Here is a 17,468-nt window from a genome sequence, read left to right on the forward strand (position 1 = left end):
TCTTGAGAGTCAGAAGTTTATCAGATGCTGACTCTAGAGGTTCAAAGGGGTCTCATCCAGACCCTCAAGGACTATTGCTAAGTCCCATGAAGGGGTACTGGTCCTAGCAGGAGGCCTCAGTCGCATAGCTCCATGAATGAACCGAGTGAGTAGAGGATGTCTCCCCAACAGCACCCCGTCAATCAAGGTGTGGCAAGCCGAAAAGGCAGCCACATAGACCCTGCGAGTGGCGGGGCATGTGCCTGCTAATAATTTTTCCTGCAGAAAGTCCAGAACTGAAGCAATCTGGCCGTTAACTAGATCTGCATTATGTGCACTGCACAATCTTTCAAAGACACCCCAATTATTGGTGTAACATCTTCTAGTAGAGGGATCCCAAGCGCTTAGAATGGTCTCGATAACTTCAGGTGAAAACCCAGTGTCCCCAGTTGGTACCCTTCAGGGGCCAAACATGAAGGTTCCACAGCTCGGGTCGGATATGAAATATTGTCCTCTGCGCCTGAGACAGAAGGTCCCTCCTGTCCGGAATCGCCCAAGGCAAGCCATCGAGGAGATACATTATCTCCGAGAACATACCCTGTTCGGCCAGCGCAGCGCTATCAGTAAGAGGCAGGACCCTTGCTGGCGAACTCTGGCCAAGACTCCCGGGAGCAGAGAAACCAGGGGGAACGCATACAGGCGCATTCTGGGCCATGTATGTGCCATCGTGTCCAAAGCCAGGGGGGCTGGGTGACTCAGAGAGAAGTAGAGGGGACATTGCGCTGTCTGTTGAGAGGCGAAGAGGTCCACTTCTGCCCTGTAAAATCTCACCCAGATTTGTTCCACTACCTAGGGGTGGAGTTTCCACTCCTCCGTTGGTATTTTTTGTCTGGACAATAAATCTGCTCCCACATTCAGACATCCAAGGATATAAACTGCCCTGAGTGACAGGAGCTTGCCCTGGGCCCAAAGGAGAATCTGATATGCCAGGGTATTCCGCTGACGTGAACGTAGACCTCCTTGATGATTTATGTAAGAGACTGCTGCTGTATTGTCCACCCACACCAGGACATGGCAGCCTCTCAAATGCTGGAAGTATTTCAGGGCCAGAAATACCACCATCAACTCGAGGCAGTTGATGTGCCAATTGAGCTGATGACCCTCCCATTCCCCTTGAGCTGGACGACCACTTAAGACCGCACCCCAGCCCGTCAGGGAAGAATCTGTCATTAGCAACCTGCGACAACAAGACGCACCTAGAGTGGGACCCAGAGTAAGAAACCGGGGTCTGAACCACAAAGAAAGGGAAGGAAGTGCACGGCGCTTAAACCTTATTAGCCTTAAAGGACTGGCCCTTGGATGAAATCCCCTGGCTTTTAGCCACAACTGAAACGGTCTCATGTGCAAAAGGCCCAAAGGGATCACCGATGACGCAGACGCCATGAAACCTAGTATTCATTGATACTTACAAACAGTGCAACCTTGGACTAGCCTGACTTTGCTCAGGGTGTTCTGAATGGACATGATTCGAGCGGGAGACAATTGTGCCCGGATCGTGAACACCCAGATAGGTAATTCCCTGAGTGGGAGAGAGAACGCTCTTTTTGACGTTGAGTCTCAGACCCAGAGAAACCAGATGAGCTAAGACAATATCCCTGTGTTGAACTGCTAGTTCTTGAGACTGTGCTAGGATCAGCCAGTCATCTATGTAATTCAGTATGCGGATGCTCCGGAGTCGCAAAGGAGCCAGTGCTGCATCCATGCATTTCGTGAATTTGAGTGGTAATAGGGCTAGGCCGAATGGAAGAACCCGATATTGGAAGGCAAAAGCAAACCTCAGGAACTAAGGAGTTTCTATATGAAAGTATGCATCCATGATATTGATTGTGACCAGCCAATCGTGATGTTGGATTTGTGACATGACCATCTTGATAGTTAGCATCTTGAACTTGAACGCCCTGACTGAGCAATTCAAGCCTCGAAGATCTAAGACCATACGCAACCCCCCACCCTTCTTGGAAACCAGGAAGTATTTGCTGTTATACCCTGACTCTTTCTCTGGAAGGGGAACACGTTCTATGGCCCCTTTGACCAAGAGATTTTCCTTTTAGAAATTACTCCCCTGAAGTATTTTTATGGGGGCTGCTGAGGGTGACGAGCCTGTCCCCAGTCTTTACGGGTGGGAGCTGTCCCCAGTCTTTACGGGTGGGAGCACGACTCACCACGCTTTGTTTCTGAGCCACCCTTCTAGAAGGACTGGGCCCCTGCCCGAATGCCTCCTCGTGATTTTTCGCCTCCTGGAACCTGGTGATAACTATATTCATAGCATCACCAAATAAGCCAGAAGGCGAAACCAGGGCATCAAGAAGGAAAACTTTGTCCTTATCTCTGATGCCCGACAGGTTGAGCCATAAGTGTCTCTCCGTGCTGACTAAAGCAGACATAGACCGGCCAATGGCACGGGCCGTCTTCTTGGTCGCACGGAGAGAGAGATCCGTGGCTCGATGAAGCTTGGAGAAAGCCTCCTCGTCGAGCGTGGTGCCTGCACTCAGGTCCTTCAGCAGATCAGCCTGGTATGCCTGTAACACTGCCATAGTGTGCAGTGCAGCACCAGCCTGACCCACTGCCTGATAAGCCTTCCCCACTAGCGATGAAGTAAAGGCTTTGTGGGGAGAGAGGGTCTTTTTAACGATGATGTCGAACCCGGCAAGAGATAACCACAAGTGTCTCTTCAACAATAAATTCTGTGCCACTAGCACTACCAAACAGATTTAAATACTCATTGTTTTCAAACCGCTTACATATACAGCACACGCTATATCTACTATTGTTCGAACATACAGAGAGTCCCGCCACAAACTCATGTCATTAGTTGAGCCAGTGTTGCTGGACGGTCTTCTCAAACAAACAGAGCAATATTGAAAATTTCATAGAGCCACAATGTTTACACTTTTGGGGGAAATCAAGCGATTCTTTGCATTTTAGAATCAGCTCCAGTGTATTTACCTTACCTTGTGGCACAACTAAAAGTGTGTTTTATCAGCAGTGTGGGAGACCCAGGTTCGGATCCTGCATTGAAACCAGTCATCGGGTTTGCAAAATCAGCGTGATTTGTAGGTTGCATTTGTCCCACAAAATTAAAATGTTTACTCCACTAATGGTTAGGTTTAGGTTAGGGGTTTAAGTTAGGGAGTATAGTTTATAAAATATGCATTCCTCTGCAATTGTTTATTTACATCCTGTACAGCTGAAAACAACTCCCTTCTCAAGCCACTTTTGGTGCCCCTCCATGGACAGTACACCCATAAAATGGATCTCACACCTCCCCATACCCCCAACAATACTTACTGTTATGACCACTAAGGCACTGTGTTGAATTTCAGTGAGCATTTTCTTTTACCAAAAGAAAAGTCAACCCACTGTTTCTTACTCATTAATGGCTGTGTGTTGAGTTATTTTGAGGGGACTGCAAATTTACACTATAAAGTAGTGAGTGTACAGCTTGTATAACATTGTAGCAAAGTGTCATGTCTTCAGTGTGGTCACATGAAAAGATATAATAAAATATTTACAAAAATGTAAGGGGTGTACCCACTTTTGAGAAATACTGTATATGTATATATATTTATATTTTTATATTTTTTAAGTCACTATTTTTCTTTCTCTTTTGCTCATGTATCATATATCTGCTTGGGCACCATAGAAATAAGTAAAATAACTACTTTTCACAAGACCATTGGAATAAAGATGTAAGTTAGATCTTTAAAAAAATGGTTTGACATTTTAGATGTCACACTGTGTCATTATTTGAACAGAATTGGCTAAAACTTGAACAAAGCTTCATGCCATGAAATTCTGATAGTTAGGAGCTATTCTTTGTAAAAGATTCCATAGCATATTTTTTTCACTCTCCACCTATATAGCTGTAGGCTCTACAGCACTGAGCTTTGAGAAACTGCAGTTTGTCTGTGGACCTCTCATTATGAAAATGTCTTTAATATTGAATCTCTCTATTGCTGCTGCTGCTTTTCTCTCACTGACCTCTGTGGCACCACCTCTCAGAGCGCTGCCTCAGCGTGCTGCACTCAGAACAGCATGTCAGCTGATTATAGGGAGGTCGGCACCTTAGCCCATGGAAAAGTAATTAGAAGACTTTCCTAAATGCAGTTGTGTCACTTCTAAAGGTCATGCTGTAGGTCCTGGATGAAAATATACTGCATGTTTTTGGTGCCTCATTATCAAATATCTGCGCAGCCCAAACTATTCTCTGAGTCCTAGCTTTGATAACTCAGTTGCTAGTGAAGGCACCCATTCCTAGGATGCCAGATTCATGCTCTAGGTGCTCAACAAGTGGGCCAGTCTGCCATTCTGTTACCAGAGGATGAGATAAACCTGCTTAGGCAACCACAACACTATACAGTCCCTGTATCAGACAAAAGCTGGCTGGGAGCTTCAGAGGACTCACTCTTATGGGGGATTTACCCTCCAAAGACACAGGCAGGGACAGAGAGAATAAGGGGATGAGGATACAAACATCCCTTACTGAGGTTGAACAGCAATGACACAGGCATCTGCAGCCTTGTTCCCCTCCAACAGGAAGCATTTAATTTCTGCTTTCGACACAGTGACAGTCCAATCATCCCTCTGTAATTACATGTTATTAATCTTACGTTATCCATCTCTGGATGATGAGGACCTTGCTTTTAGCAGTGTAATTATTGACACTGGCTGGAGTATGTGGTTCCTATGGCTTTGAAAGGAGCAAGTCTATGCCTTATTATGCTCTCTTTAAATGCAGCAATCTTGATACCAATGTGTTCACCTTGGTTTTAAGCATCTGTGATAGTTGTTCAGTTGTTCCGATGGTGTCATACAGATGACCCCCCCCCCCAATTGGTGTTTACACAATTGAATAATCATTAGTCATTATGTTACACTATGTTGAGGGGGTAGAAGTGATGGTAATAAAAGTATTACTGCCCCTGAGGGAGTAAATATATATCCTGATGATGGATTAATTTCTTGTAGTGTGAGTATTGCCAAGGTCTATACCTCTTCACAGGGCATGGACAGAACATATTAAATGCTGTGGTTTATTTCCCCAGGAAATATCCTGTATGTTGTTCACTGCTAAGGTTATAAAAGGAGGGAATTCCATTACAACATTTTGTCTGCCATACAATAAGCTGAATTGGACATTTTACCAATAGAAAATCCCAAGTTGTCAATCATTAGACTTGTCAGGATGTGAAAGGTGTTCTGAACAAAGGTCACATAAAGGCAGAGACTTAATTTGTTATAAGTAGGCCTTTCTTGAGCTAGATATGTGTTTGTGAATTATAAATGTGTCAAGATATTGATTTTGTTTTTGTTCATTATCTTTTCAGTCTTTGTTCATTTTCTTTTCATCAGATAGAAAGAATTCACACTCACTATAAAAATCAGTGTGTACAAGGGAATCATTGGAATCGTTTGGTTACGTATGTAACCTCCGTTCCCCGAGGGAGGGAACGACACGTTGTGTGCAAATACGGGAGTTCATTCAGGATTTTTGGTCCGGCCACAACAGTGGCTCGGTTCAGCGACATGGCGGAGGAAAGACACAACGTGATGTTCCCTCCCTCGGGGAACGGAGGTTACATACGTAACCAAACGTTCCCCTTCTGTCGCTCTCTCCACGTTGTGTCGGAGAAGCGACACTAGGGGACCCATTCCAATCTTGCCATGCGCTGAACCTTGTACGTGGACCGCCCGATACAGAGGCGGGCAGGGATTTCATCCAGTGCCACGCATCGTCTGTACCTGGCTGCACGTACCCTTCCCCAATGCCCCATAAGAACAACGGAGTCCTTCTAGTTACCCTGGGAGGCGATGTTTGCCAACATGGGAACGGGCCAGCCTGGCTGGGCCTCTTTTCTCTCTATGTTTCTCGCATAGAGCAATCACGGCCGGGGCCCTTACACGCATATAGGGAAGGGGTCTTACCCAGAACCTTGCGGAGACCACACCTGCCCTTTTTCTTGGGGAGGAAAAGTGGTAGACACGTCACACAGCCGTCTTAGGGCTCGTGTGGAAAGTATGGCGCGGTGGTAGATCCAGCCTCGAAAGGGGGGCGTTGCTACAGCACGGCGACCGGGCAGCTGTAACTGCCTAAGGGAGACACGGGGTCCGCTCGTAGGGGACAGAACCATGGAATTACACACAGGGGAGTCCGAACAGGAGGCCTTCTTATTTTACCTGTGGAGCCCCTATACCACTACGGGGTGGCCACCAGGGTACCCGCAGTGGCTTGCGTCGGCGAGTTCCTCCGCTGAACCGCGGACCCGGAGGTCTGGGGAGGAATCGACCAGGGTCCCGACTCGGAGTGGGACGCCCTGGGAAGAAGGCGCACTACTTTACCTTGACATCAGGAAAGGGCGCTGAGCATAGCGATCCACCCGGCCGGTTGGTCTATGTGTTACCGAGTTCTACGGGCTCGGACCTGAGAAAACACGAGACGCAACCGACTCATCGCGGAGGTTGTAAAACCTTGCGAAGGTGTTGGGTGTTGCCCAACCTGCGGTTCTACAGATGTCTGCTAGGGAGGTGCCCTTGGCCAGTGCCCACGAGGACGCAACACCCCTTGTTGAGTGAGCTCGGACCTGCAAGGGTAGGGGCATGGCCTGGGTGTGATAAGCCAGTGTGATGGCGTCGACAACCCAGTGGGCGAGCCTCTGTTTGGAGACGGCATTCCCTTTCTGTCGTCCCCAAAGCAGACAAAGAGCTGCTCAGAGCGTCTGGTGCTCTGTGTGCGGTCCAGGTAAATGCGCAGGGCGCGCACTGGACACAGCAACGAAAGGGCTGGGTCTGCCTCCTCCCGGGGCAGCGCTTGCAGGTTCACTACCTGATCTCGGAATGGTGTGGTAGGAACCTTGGGCACATAGCCCGGTCGCGGTCTTAGGATCACAGACGTATCTGCCGGACCGAACTCCAGGCAAGTGTCACTGACAGAGAACGCTTGCAGGTCCCCGACCCTCTTAATGGAGGCGAGCGATCAGCAGGGCCGTCTTAAGAGAGAGGGCCCTGAGTCCAACTGATTCGAGCGGCTCGAAGGGAGGTCTCTGGAGTCCTGCCAAGACTACCGAGAGATCCCAGGAGGGAACTAGGCCTGGCCAGGAGGGATTCAACCTCCGGGCGCCTCTCAGGAACCTGAGGATCAGGTCGTGCTTACCCAAAGACTTGCCGTCTACAGGATCGTGGTGGGCGGCGATAGCGGCAACATACACCTTGAGGGTGGACGGGGACAGCCTCCTCTCCAGCCTCTCCTGTAGGAACAGAAGCACTGACCTAATCCCGCATCTCTGTGGGTCTTCGGCTCGGGAAGAACACCAATCTGTGAACAAGCGCCACTTTAGGGCGTAAAGGTGCCTGGTAGAGGGGGCTCTGGCTTGGTTGATGGTATTCTCAACGGTCGCTGGTAAGCCGGCTAGCTCTTCCACGTCCCGTCCAGGGACCAGACGTGGAGGTTCCAGAGGTCTGGCCGTGGGTGCCAGAGCGTGCCCCATCCCTGAGAGAGGAGGTCCTTTCTCAGGGGAATTCGCCAGGGAGGAGCTGTTGCGAGGAGCCTGAGTTCCGAGAACCAAGTCCTAGTGGGCCAGTAGGGGGCCACCAACGTGACTTGCTCCTCGTCCGCCCTGACCTTGCACAGCACCGGTGCAAGAAGGCTCACTGGGGGAAATGCGTACCCCGAGGGCCAGCTGTGTGCCAGCGTGTCTGTCCAGAGGGGAGCCTCTGTTAGGGTGTACCAGAGCGGGCAGTGGGAGGTTTCCTGGGCGGCGAACTGGTCTACCTGGGCCTTGCCAAAACGGTTCCCAAATCAGCTGGACCGACTGGGGGTGAAGCCTCCACTCCCCGCCGGGCAGGCGTTGTCATGATAGCGCGTCCGCTATGACGTTGAGCTTGCCGGGGATGTGAGTGGCATGCAGCGACTTGAGTTGTGACATGTGGCGGGAGCGTACGCCGCCTTGGCGATTTATGTACGCCACCACCGTGGTGCTGTCCGATCTCACGAGGACATGTTTGTTTCCGAACTAACGGGAGGAACTTCCTGAGAGCAAGAAGGACGGTCAGCAACTCCAGGCAATTGATGTGCCAACGCAGCGGGGCCCCTTTCCAACGGCACGCTGCACACGGCACCCCACCCGGACCGGGAGGCATCGGTTGTGACCAGGACGCGTCGGGACACCTGCTGCAGGGGCACTCCTGCCCGTAAAAAGCAGAGGTCGCTGGTCGGAGTGTTTTGAGGCAGGCGGGGGTGATCCTTACCCGATGCGTGCCGCGGTGCCATGCTTGTCTCGGGACTCGAGTCTGGAGCCAGTGCTGGAGTGGTCTCATATGCATCAACCCCAGCGTGGCGACCACGTGGAGGGCGCCATATGCCCCAGGAGCCTCTGGAAAAGTTTTAGAGGGACCACTGTGCCTGGCTTGAAGGAAGCGAGGCAGTCCAGCACCGACTGAGCACGCTCGCTCGTGAGGCGTGCTGTCATTGAGACTGAGTCTAACTCCAACCCGAGAAAGAGATGCTCTGAACCGGAGTGAGCTTGCTCTTTTCCCAGTTGACCTGAAGCCCCAGCGGCTGAGGTGCCGGAGCACCTGGTCTCTGTGTGTGCATAGTAACTCTCGAGAGTGTGCTAGGATGAGCCAGTCGTCGAGGTAGTTGAGAATGCAGATGCCGGCTACTCGTGGCGGGGCAAGGGCCGCCTCTGCGACTTTCGTGAAGGCGTGAGGAGACAGAGACAGGCCGAAGGGGAGGACTTTGTACTGAAACGCCTGGCCGTCGAGCGCGAACCGTAGGAAGGGTCGGTGTCGTGGCAGAATTGAGGCGTGGAAGTACGCGTCCTTCAGGTCCATCACTGCGAACCAATCTAGATGCTGAACGCCAGCCAGAATATTTCTCTGCGTAAGCATTTTGAGCGGGAGTTTTAACAAGGCCCGATTGAAAACTTCGCAAGTCCAGGATTGGTCGTAAGCCGCCGCCTTTCTTGGGTACAATGAAGTAAGGGCTGTAGAAACCCTTCCTCATTTCGGTTGGAGGGACGGGCTCTACAGCGCTCTTGGCTAAGAGGGTTGCGATTTCGCGTGCGCAGAGAACTGGCGTGCTCGCCTTGTACTGCGGAAGCGGGCGCCCTGAAGGGGGCGGAGCCGGGCAAACTGAATTGCGTAACCGAGTCGAATGGTCGGTGCAGCCAGCGTGATGCGTTGGGAAGCGAAAGCCACGCTTCCCAGCTCTGCGCTAGGGGCACCAAAGGGACGAGTATTTTGGACGTACCGGCGGGGCCTCGCAGCGGGCGAACAGTTAATGCAGCGTCGGGCGGCTCGTTGCAGCCTGAGGCTGAGGTGCTGAGAATAGACTCAAAGCACTTACCTTGCTCCAGCGCCCGGCAGGGTGGGTTCTTGACTGAGGAGGAGGTCTGATGTTGGCGTCCTCTGGACTCGTCTGAACCGGCCGGCCGGGGACAGTCGTGGGCGGGCGGAAGGCGGATCGCCGGCGTCCGGTGTACCGGGACTGTTGTGATCTGAAACCACATTGCCGTGAAAATGGCATTTGCGGGCCAGGTGACCCATAGGCAAAGGAAATAGCTCTTTTATTGAGAATGTGGGTACCACAGCCCCCATCAGGGGGTGTGGCAAATGAAAAACAAAGGATTCTCCTCCCGGCCCTCCACCGGGGACGGAGCGGTCTTACCACCTCCGGAGTTAACGTCTTCGGCTCTGGGTCGGCTGTCTCAGGAACGCTTGGGAGCCTTCCGGGTCCTGGAGGGGGTTCGTGAGACAGGGGGCATGTGCCACCTGCGGAGTGCTCGACGCTGGGTCTGAGAGCTGGGCCCGGGTTGAGGCAGAGCAGGAGCTGGTTTCCTCGCAGGGGGACACCCTCGGCGGGCAGACGGGGCAGGGCCCGTAGCGGCAGGTCTGCGGCAGGGCATGATGTGCGAAATGGCCTCCGTCTGCTTCTTCACCGCGGAGAACTGTTGGGCGTAGTCCTCGACGGTGTCACCGAAAAGGCCAATCTGGGAGACAGGTGCGTCCAGGAAGCGGTTTTTGTCAGCCTCACGCATCTCGACCAGGTTGAGCCAAAGATGGCGTTCCTGGACCACTAGGGTGGCCATCGTCTGTCCGAGTGCCTGTGCTGTGGCCTTCGTCGCTCTCAGGGCGAGGTCGGTCGCTGAGCGCAGTTCCTGCAGCACATCAGGATCAGGTCCACCCCCGTGCATGTTTCTGAGAGCTTTGGCCTGGTGGACTTGCAGGAGGGCCATCGCATGCAGGGCAGAGGCAGCACGTCCAGCCGTAGTGTAGGCCTTCGCGTTAAGCGAGGATGTTGTCCTACAGGGCTTGGATGGGAGTACGAGGCAACCCCACCAGGAGGTAGGGCTACCGGGGCATAGATGGTGCGCAACTGCCCTATCAACCTGGGGAATCGCGTCGTACCCGTGGCGCTCTCCGCCGTCGAGGGTAGAGAGAGTGGAGCGGGTGTCACCTAGACGATCGGAGAGCGGGGCTCTCCACGTAGACGTCAGCTCATCATGCACCTCCAGGAAGAAAGGGACCGGGGGGATGCGAGGCCGCGAACGGCACGCTGCCCCAGGAACCAATCATCCAACCGAGAAGGCTGTGGGGAGGATGGAGGGTTCCAGTCCAACCCCACGCTCAAGGCGGCCCGGGCAAGCATGTCGGACATCTGAGCGTCGGCCTCAGCCTGGGCCTGCTGGCCCGAAGGCGGCAGTCCAGGGGAGTCCTCGGCATCAGACACCGCACTCTCCGATGCAGCGGCGAGCTCATCTGCTTCAGACTCGGGAGGATAGACAGCCGGGCCGTGAGGTGAGACTGCACCCGCTGCCGCCCCCAAATCGCCCCCAGTGCCAACCGCACCGTCCTTAATGCCGTGGGAAGAAGGAGCAATGCGGGGTGCAGCTGGGGTGGCTTGCTTTCTGTTGAAAGCGAGCCGCGACCACAACGTGGTCATGGTCATGTTCTCGCAGTGAGACAGGCTCCGAATAAATTTTCTGAATGAACTCCCGTATTTGCCCCGCTTAAATACCCGTATGTCCGGGGGCGGGGTATGCAAATACTGACTGCCAACTCCTGATCAGAGGTGAATATCGGCGCTCAAGAGAGACTCCTAGTGTCGCTTCTCCGACACAACGTGGAGAGAGCGACAGAAGGGGAATGAATGTTCCCTTTCAAGGAAACATCAAAGTTGCATAATGACGCAATTAGGACTACATCAGTGATCACGTGTTCTGAAGCCTGTATACAATCACGCCAATTCATTGGCTGATGGCGCTTAAGTAACGCACATACGAAGCTGCGTCAGGGCAGCATTTGGCACCCTCGGCTTGGACCCTCAACAGGACCTCCTTTTGAATGAGGGTTTATCCCCCACAGTGGTTGATACCATCTTAAATGCTAGAGCTCCATCAACCAGAAGGTTGTGCACATGTATATGGCATATTTTCGCCTTTTGGTGCATAGTGCAGAGTGTGGATCCAGTCCACTGCCCGGTTGGTTTGGTGTTACATTTTTTGCAAGAGCGTTTTGGGGCCGGGGTTACACTAGCAATGCTTAAAGTGTACGTGGCCGCTATAGTGGCTGAACATATGCTGGTGAATGGAGTTTCTGTCTCTAACACCACAGATAAATCCCATAAAGGGATGCGTACAGGACAAAAAGGTCTAAAGTCACTCTCGGGTATACCGTTCGAGCCTTTAACATCAGAATCTGATAAATTTTTAAAATGGCCCTGTTGTTAGCATTGGCATTGTTTAAGAGGGTTGGTGATTTGCATGTCTCGTCGATCAATACTTTATGGATTTTTGCGCCAGGGTTATTTAAGATCATACTGAGACCTTGTTTGGGCTATATGCCTAAAGTCAACTCTGCATAATTTCGCTTGAAAATTGTTCATTTGCAGTCCTTTTCTCCTCCGCAATTTGAGTCGGAAAAGTGGGCTCCGGGTTTATGTTGACCATACTAGCCAATGGCGTAAGTCAGAGCAGTTGTTTGTGTGCTTTGGTGACATCAACAGACGTGTTTCAGTGTCCAAGGATAGACAGTTTCCACTTCATTGTGGATGCAATCACTGGTGTTTACGAGGCGTGTTGTTTGCCCTCGACTCTGGGTATTCTAACCCATTCTATGAGGAGCATGGCATCCTCATGAGCACTGGCTAGAGGTGCATCCTTGGAAGACATTTGTATGGCGACAGGATAGTACTTTCTGAATAATTTTGTTAGATTTTATAATTTGGATAAGATTTTATCTCCTGCTTCCCAAGTTATCACTGTTGGATCAGGAGTTTTTGAGATTTATATTTCTATTTTCTATTTTCTATTTAGCTCGCTTGTGCGCTACTGTAAGCTTGCCACATGGGCTTAGAGAGTTGGCAGCTAGATGTTTGCACGGCACTTAATGCGTGGACCTCCACTTTTAATTCCGGGAACGTGGAGGAGCATAAACAAGCCAGTTATACCCTCCATAACTCTATCAGTGCAGCCAAATGCCAGTACAGGCACAAAATTGAAGGACAGTTCAACACCACCGACTCAAGAAGTATGTGGCAGGGAATTAACATCATCACGGACTACAAAGGGAATAAAAACTCTACCTTGAACACCGCTGCCTCTCTCCCGGATGAGCTTAATACATTTTATGCTCGTTTCGAGGACAATAGCACCGCCCTCGTGGAGAGAGCACTCGCGGCCAGCGCTACAGACGTTCGTTCACTCTCCGTCTCTGTTGCGGATGTAACCCGATCGCTGTGCAGCTGGATCCTGGACTTCCTGTCAGGCAGACATCAGGTGGTTAGAATGGGCAGCAACATCTCCTCATCACTGACCCTCAACACCGGAGCCCCACAGGGCTGTGTTCTCAGCCCACTCCTGTATTCCCTATACACACATGACTGTGTGGCAACACGTAGCTCCAATGCCATCATTAAGTTTGCTGACAATACGACGGTGGTAGGTCTGATCACTGACAATGATGAAACAGCCTACAGAGAGGAGGTGCACACTCTGACACGCTGGTGTCAGGAGCACAACCTCTCCCTCAATGTCAGTAAGACCAAAGAGCTTGTAGTGGACTTCAAGTGGAAAGACAGAGAACACAGACACTAAATTTACAAACCCAGTCCTTGCATGTGCACAAAATGTGGTCAAAAAGTATCCATAACTAACATTTAATTTTAACATATGACTCTTCTGACCTCATATTTAATGCAACTTATAAGCATTTTGTGTTAAATGTTATATTTATCCAATTATTCTCAGCCGATGGACAAAACTGGGAGCTCTCTTTGTGCAATACATGTTCTCACGTTTCAAACCAGCAAACATGCGCAACACAAGAGCGTACCTAAAAGCAGGTGTCGCAAATCTCTGGTTCTTAAAGGGGTCACGTCACATCCAATTTATGATAACAGTTACATTTCATGAAATTTCTCCACTTTGCTACATTCTCCCCTGCTAAACTTCATTGTCCCCTATGAAATACATATGTTTCACTTATTTAACAGCTTCTCTAAAGGACACACTACACAGGCTTGTTAAAACCTGAGAGAAGAATTCAGGACTGAGTGATAGAACATTGCATGCCAATTTTAGCTCATTATATGGGTTTTAGGTTATGCCAGCACTGGCTCTTTTAGTTCTTCTTGGTGCTGGTGCAGACATATTAATCTCTGGTTCAGACAATCTAGGAGCTCTGCTAGTGTCAGGCTCAACCCTCTCTGGACTAGTGATATCCAGTTTGTGAACAAACCATTCTTTTGAACTGGTACTTTCAGTGAATTAACTGAACCAGTTCACCCACTAGGACTGAATAATTTGAAACAGTTTGTGTCTTGAGTCAGGTAGAAGGGCACAAGTTACTCTATCTTAACCTGTCTATCCGATGTGCCTGACACTCTTGACTCTTGAGACACTCTTGACTCGAAATGAGCCGATAACCGGGATTAATATGATCCTAGAACTGTTGATATCTGCATTTCCTATCTCTTCTTTGCAACAAACCACTCAAACTAGTCCACAAATCAGACTGAATGCTCTGGTCGCAACAGTTCTCAAGGTGCTCAGCATACTGAGAACTGATGAGCTGCTGACATTGAGCATTCCTGTGATTAAGGGGTGAAATGTAAGTTTCTGGTGTATTTTGCTGAAAAGCAGAAAGTATAACAAATAAAACACACTGGAAATATGTTTATGATTTGATTGTATTACCATTTTATCAACGTATGAAGATGATCCGGTCAGTAGCTCTCGAGTCAACAGTACAGTACACTGATCCGGGGACAGTAGCTCTCATGTCAACAGTACATTGAGTCAATCACAGCAGTTCTCGAGTAAACAGTACACTGAACTGAGAATCGCCTCTTTCGGTTTTAAATACTGAGAACTGATCAGTGAGCTGCTGATGAGCATGCGTGAACCAAGGACTTGAAAGAGGGGGTGTTTCAGTCAAGAGATGTTAATGTATTTCTATTGAGTATTGTGCATGCAGATTATATCTGAAATTGTTATGAGCTGGATCATGTTTTTTTGTAAAAAAAAAAGGGTTAGTGTCAGTATTGGGTGCTTTAGTTACAAAACGTTAATGTAGAAAATGTATCCACGATGTATGATCACTGAATGAATCAGGGATGACAATAAACACCCTTATTATAATAACTTAATTAAATAACATTTTATATTCATCAATATACACTTACATATGGGTTTACTGAAAGTGTAAGAGCTTACATTCTACAACGCCGGCATATTAGTATTATGTAAAGTGACGTTATTTTGCGATAATGTAAAAGTACTGGTGAATCTGTTTTTTGAACCAGTTAATTGAAACAAACCATCCAAAAGAACCGGATCACGGAAAAGAATCGGACTTCCCATCACTATTCGGGACCAGTCACTCTAGGAGCTGTGTCATTGCTAGACTCAACTCTCTCTGGTACTGAACCTTGTTGTTAAATGTTTCCTGAAATCAGTGCAGGTTCATGTATAAGTATTTCAGTGGCTGACACAGGGTTTTCAGGGTTTGCATTTCCTGTCTCTTGCAGAGTAGGATATGTGACCTCTTCTAACACAACAATATCAGGATCAGAATGCTCAACCTTCTCTAAAACAGATTCTCTCCTCGATTGTGGTGTTTTGGAAGAATGGGTTTCAGTCACCTCTGGCTCTGGAACAGAGTTAACAGAAGGATGTAAGTCAACTCTATGGACTTGTTTTATAGGAAAACCCTCAAGCTCTCAATAGTATGTGTGGTAACCAGCACATCTATGACCCTGTACACAGTAGGACCCATGAATCCTGTATTTTGTTACTACTTAAAGGTCTGTAAAGCAAGTCTACCTGCTGACCCATATCAATCACAGGGCAATAGACCTTGTCATTCAAAGGTGCAAGTCTCTCAGCAGCCTTGTATTTGGCGTATTCCCTGGCTTTCATGAGCTTCGTTCAATCTGTCTTGGTGAATCACTAACCAATCATGTTTTCTGTCCACAGTTTGCTTTTGGCCTAGCAGTGCATCTATTGGAAGATGCGGGTTGATTCCAAGCAAGTAAAGTGATGAGTATACAGTGGTTGCATGTGGTGTTACATTATAAGTATAAACCAACTCAGGAAGGTGTTCTTGTCAGTGCTTTTACTTTTCAGGGGGAAGTGTATGTAATAGATTATGGAGAGTTACACCGAGGCTGATAGAGTTTGGTGTGTGTTTTATTTACATACATTTTACGCAGCTCAACAATCATGTCGCTTTCAAAATGTATGCCCTGTCCAGAATGCAATTGTTCAGTCACACCATATTTTATGAAACCTTCTTTCAGAAGAATATTGGTAGTGGTATCAGCCCTCTGATCCTTGGTTGGAAATGTGTGAACTTTCATCAGTCACAATTAACACGAAACTTTCTGTGGAAAAAGTTTCTTGTGGAGAAACTTTCTGTAAGAATTCTGTGGAACCTATAAGATGTTAGACAGAATGTTAGGGACTGACAGTCTCAGTCACCATTCCCTTACAAAATATGGAGGGGGAAATAAAACATGCAGTGATAATGATAAACTTAAATGATAATTAAGTTTAGCTCATAATCTTTAGATTAGCGACAGGACATTTTTCCACAGCACACTGCAGTAGTCGGTCAAGACAAGTATCGATACTGGCTGAGCCTTTGGACTGCCCTCACACTGCTTGGCTAACAGCAAGTGAGGGTGCAAGTTTTACTGCTACACTGACAATGTAGCATTCTCTGTGACTATGTGTCCAACATCATTACACCAGAAACAAATTGCCCTACCATCATGTGTAAACCTTAGCTGCATCTTGGGTTTACTTTGAGCCACAGTTTCTGATTTAGTGCACTGCAAAGTGAGTTTATTTAAAGCTTGTGTTACCTCTCCTATAGATTTTCCTTGTTCTGCTGACATTTTTAAAACTTTTCAAGTGTAGCAGGGTTTTTCTCAGCTACACCAACAGCAACACACTAAACTTCTACTGTCTCAGACACAACACTTCTACTACTGACTAATTTTGTCTTCTAGAGACTACATTAGGGCTTTATCTTGCACTTCAATTAGTGTTGACTGTGGCTTGTCTCTCACAAGCTTACAAAGCTCCCGTAAGCTTGTGGGAGACAAGCCACAGTTTCTAAGCGTCCCTAATCCCCTCAATGAATTGATATCAGATTGTCAAATTCACATTTGATATTGCATTTGATGATTGTTTCTGGATAGATCTCAGAATTTGAGACAAAGCATGAGAGTAAGTATGAACATCCTTTCCTTCCATTTGTTTATGTCTATAGAATGTTTTTAATAACTTAAGATACACTGCACTTTTCTCAACAAGTTTCTCTCAGGTACACAACAAGATCACATGGTCGCTTTGGTTCATTCCTCATCTGTAATCTGACCTCTACTAAGGCTGCACCCTTTAGGAGGGAGAGTATGAGGTCCAACTGGTCCTCTGTGGTCTGATTTTTAGAATGTAACACCCTCTCTACTTCTTCAATAAACTCATTAATATTGATCCCATCTTTGCTGAAATCACCACTGAATGGTTGAATGTGACATTCTCCTGGCACATAAACATAAGACCTAGTAGGCTCTCTACTCAAAGTGGCGATAGCTGCTATAGTCTCCTCATGCTTTCTGAGTTCTTGAATCTGTCCGTGAACCGTCAGATACCCCACACCTGTTACAACAAATGTACCATTGGGTTATGAAGAAATAACACAGGATACAAAAATATATATATATTTTTTTATTCTAACTGTCTCAGAAAAAGGACAGCGATTGATAGGGTTGTATTGTATTATAAAAAAAATAAATAAACAAAGAAAATACAAAACTTTGTCTTTGTGCTTATTTCAAAATTAAAATAATAATAAAACAATTATCATAGTCCAAATGTTTTCAGAAAAATTGTAACTTGGTACATTATAAAGTTTCACCCATGAAT

Source organism: Xyrauchen texanus, chromosome 1, assembly GCF_025860055.1.
Source record: "Xyrauchen texanus isolate HMW12.3.18 chromosome 1, RBS_HiC_50CHRs, whole genome shotgun sequence".
NCBI lineage: Eukaryota > Metazoa > Chordata > Actinopteri > Cypriniformes > Catostomidae > Xyrauchen > Xyrauchen texanus.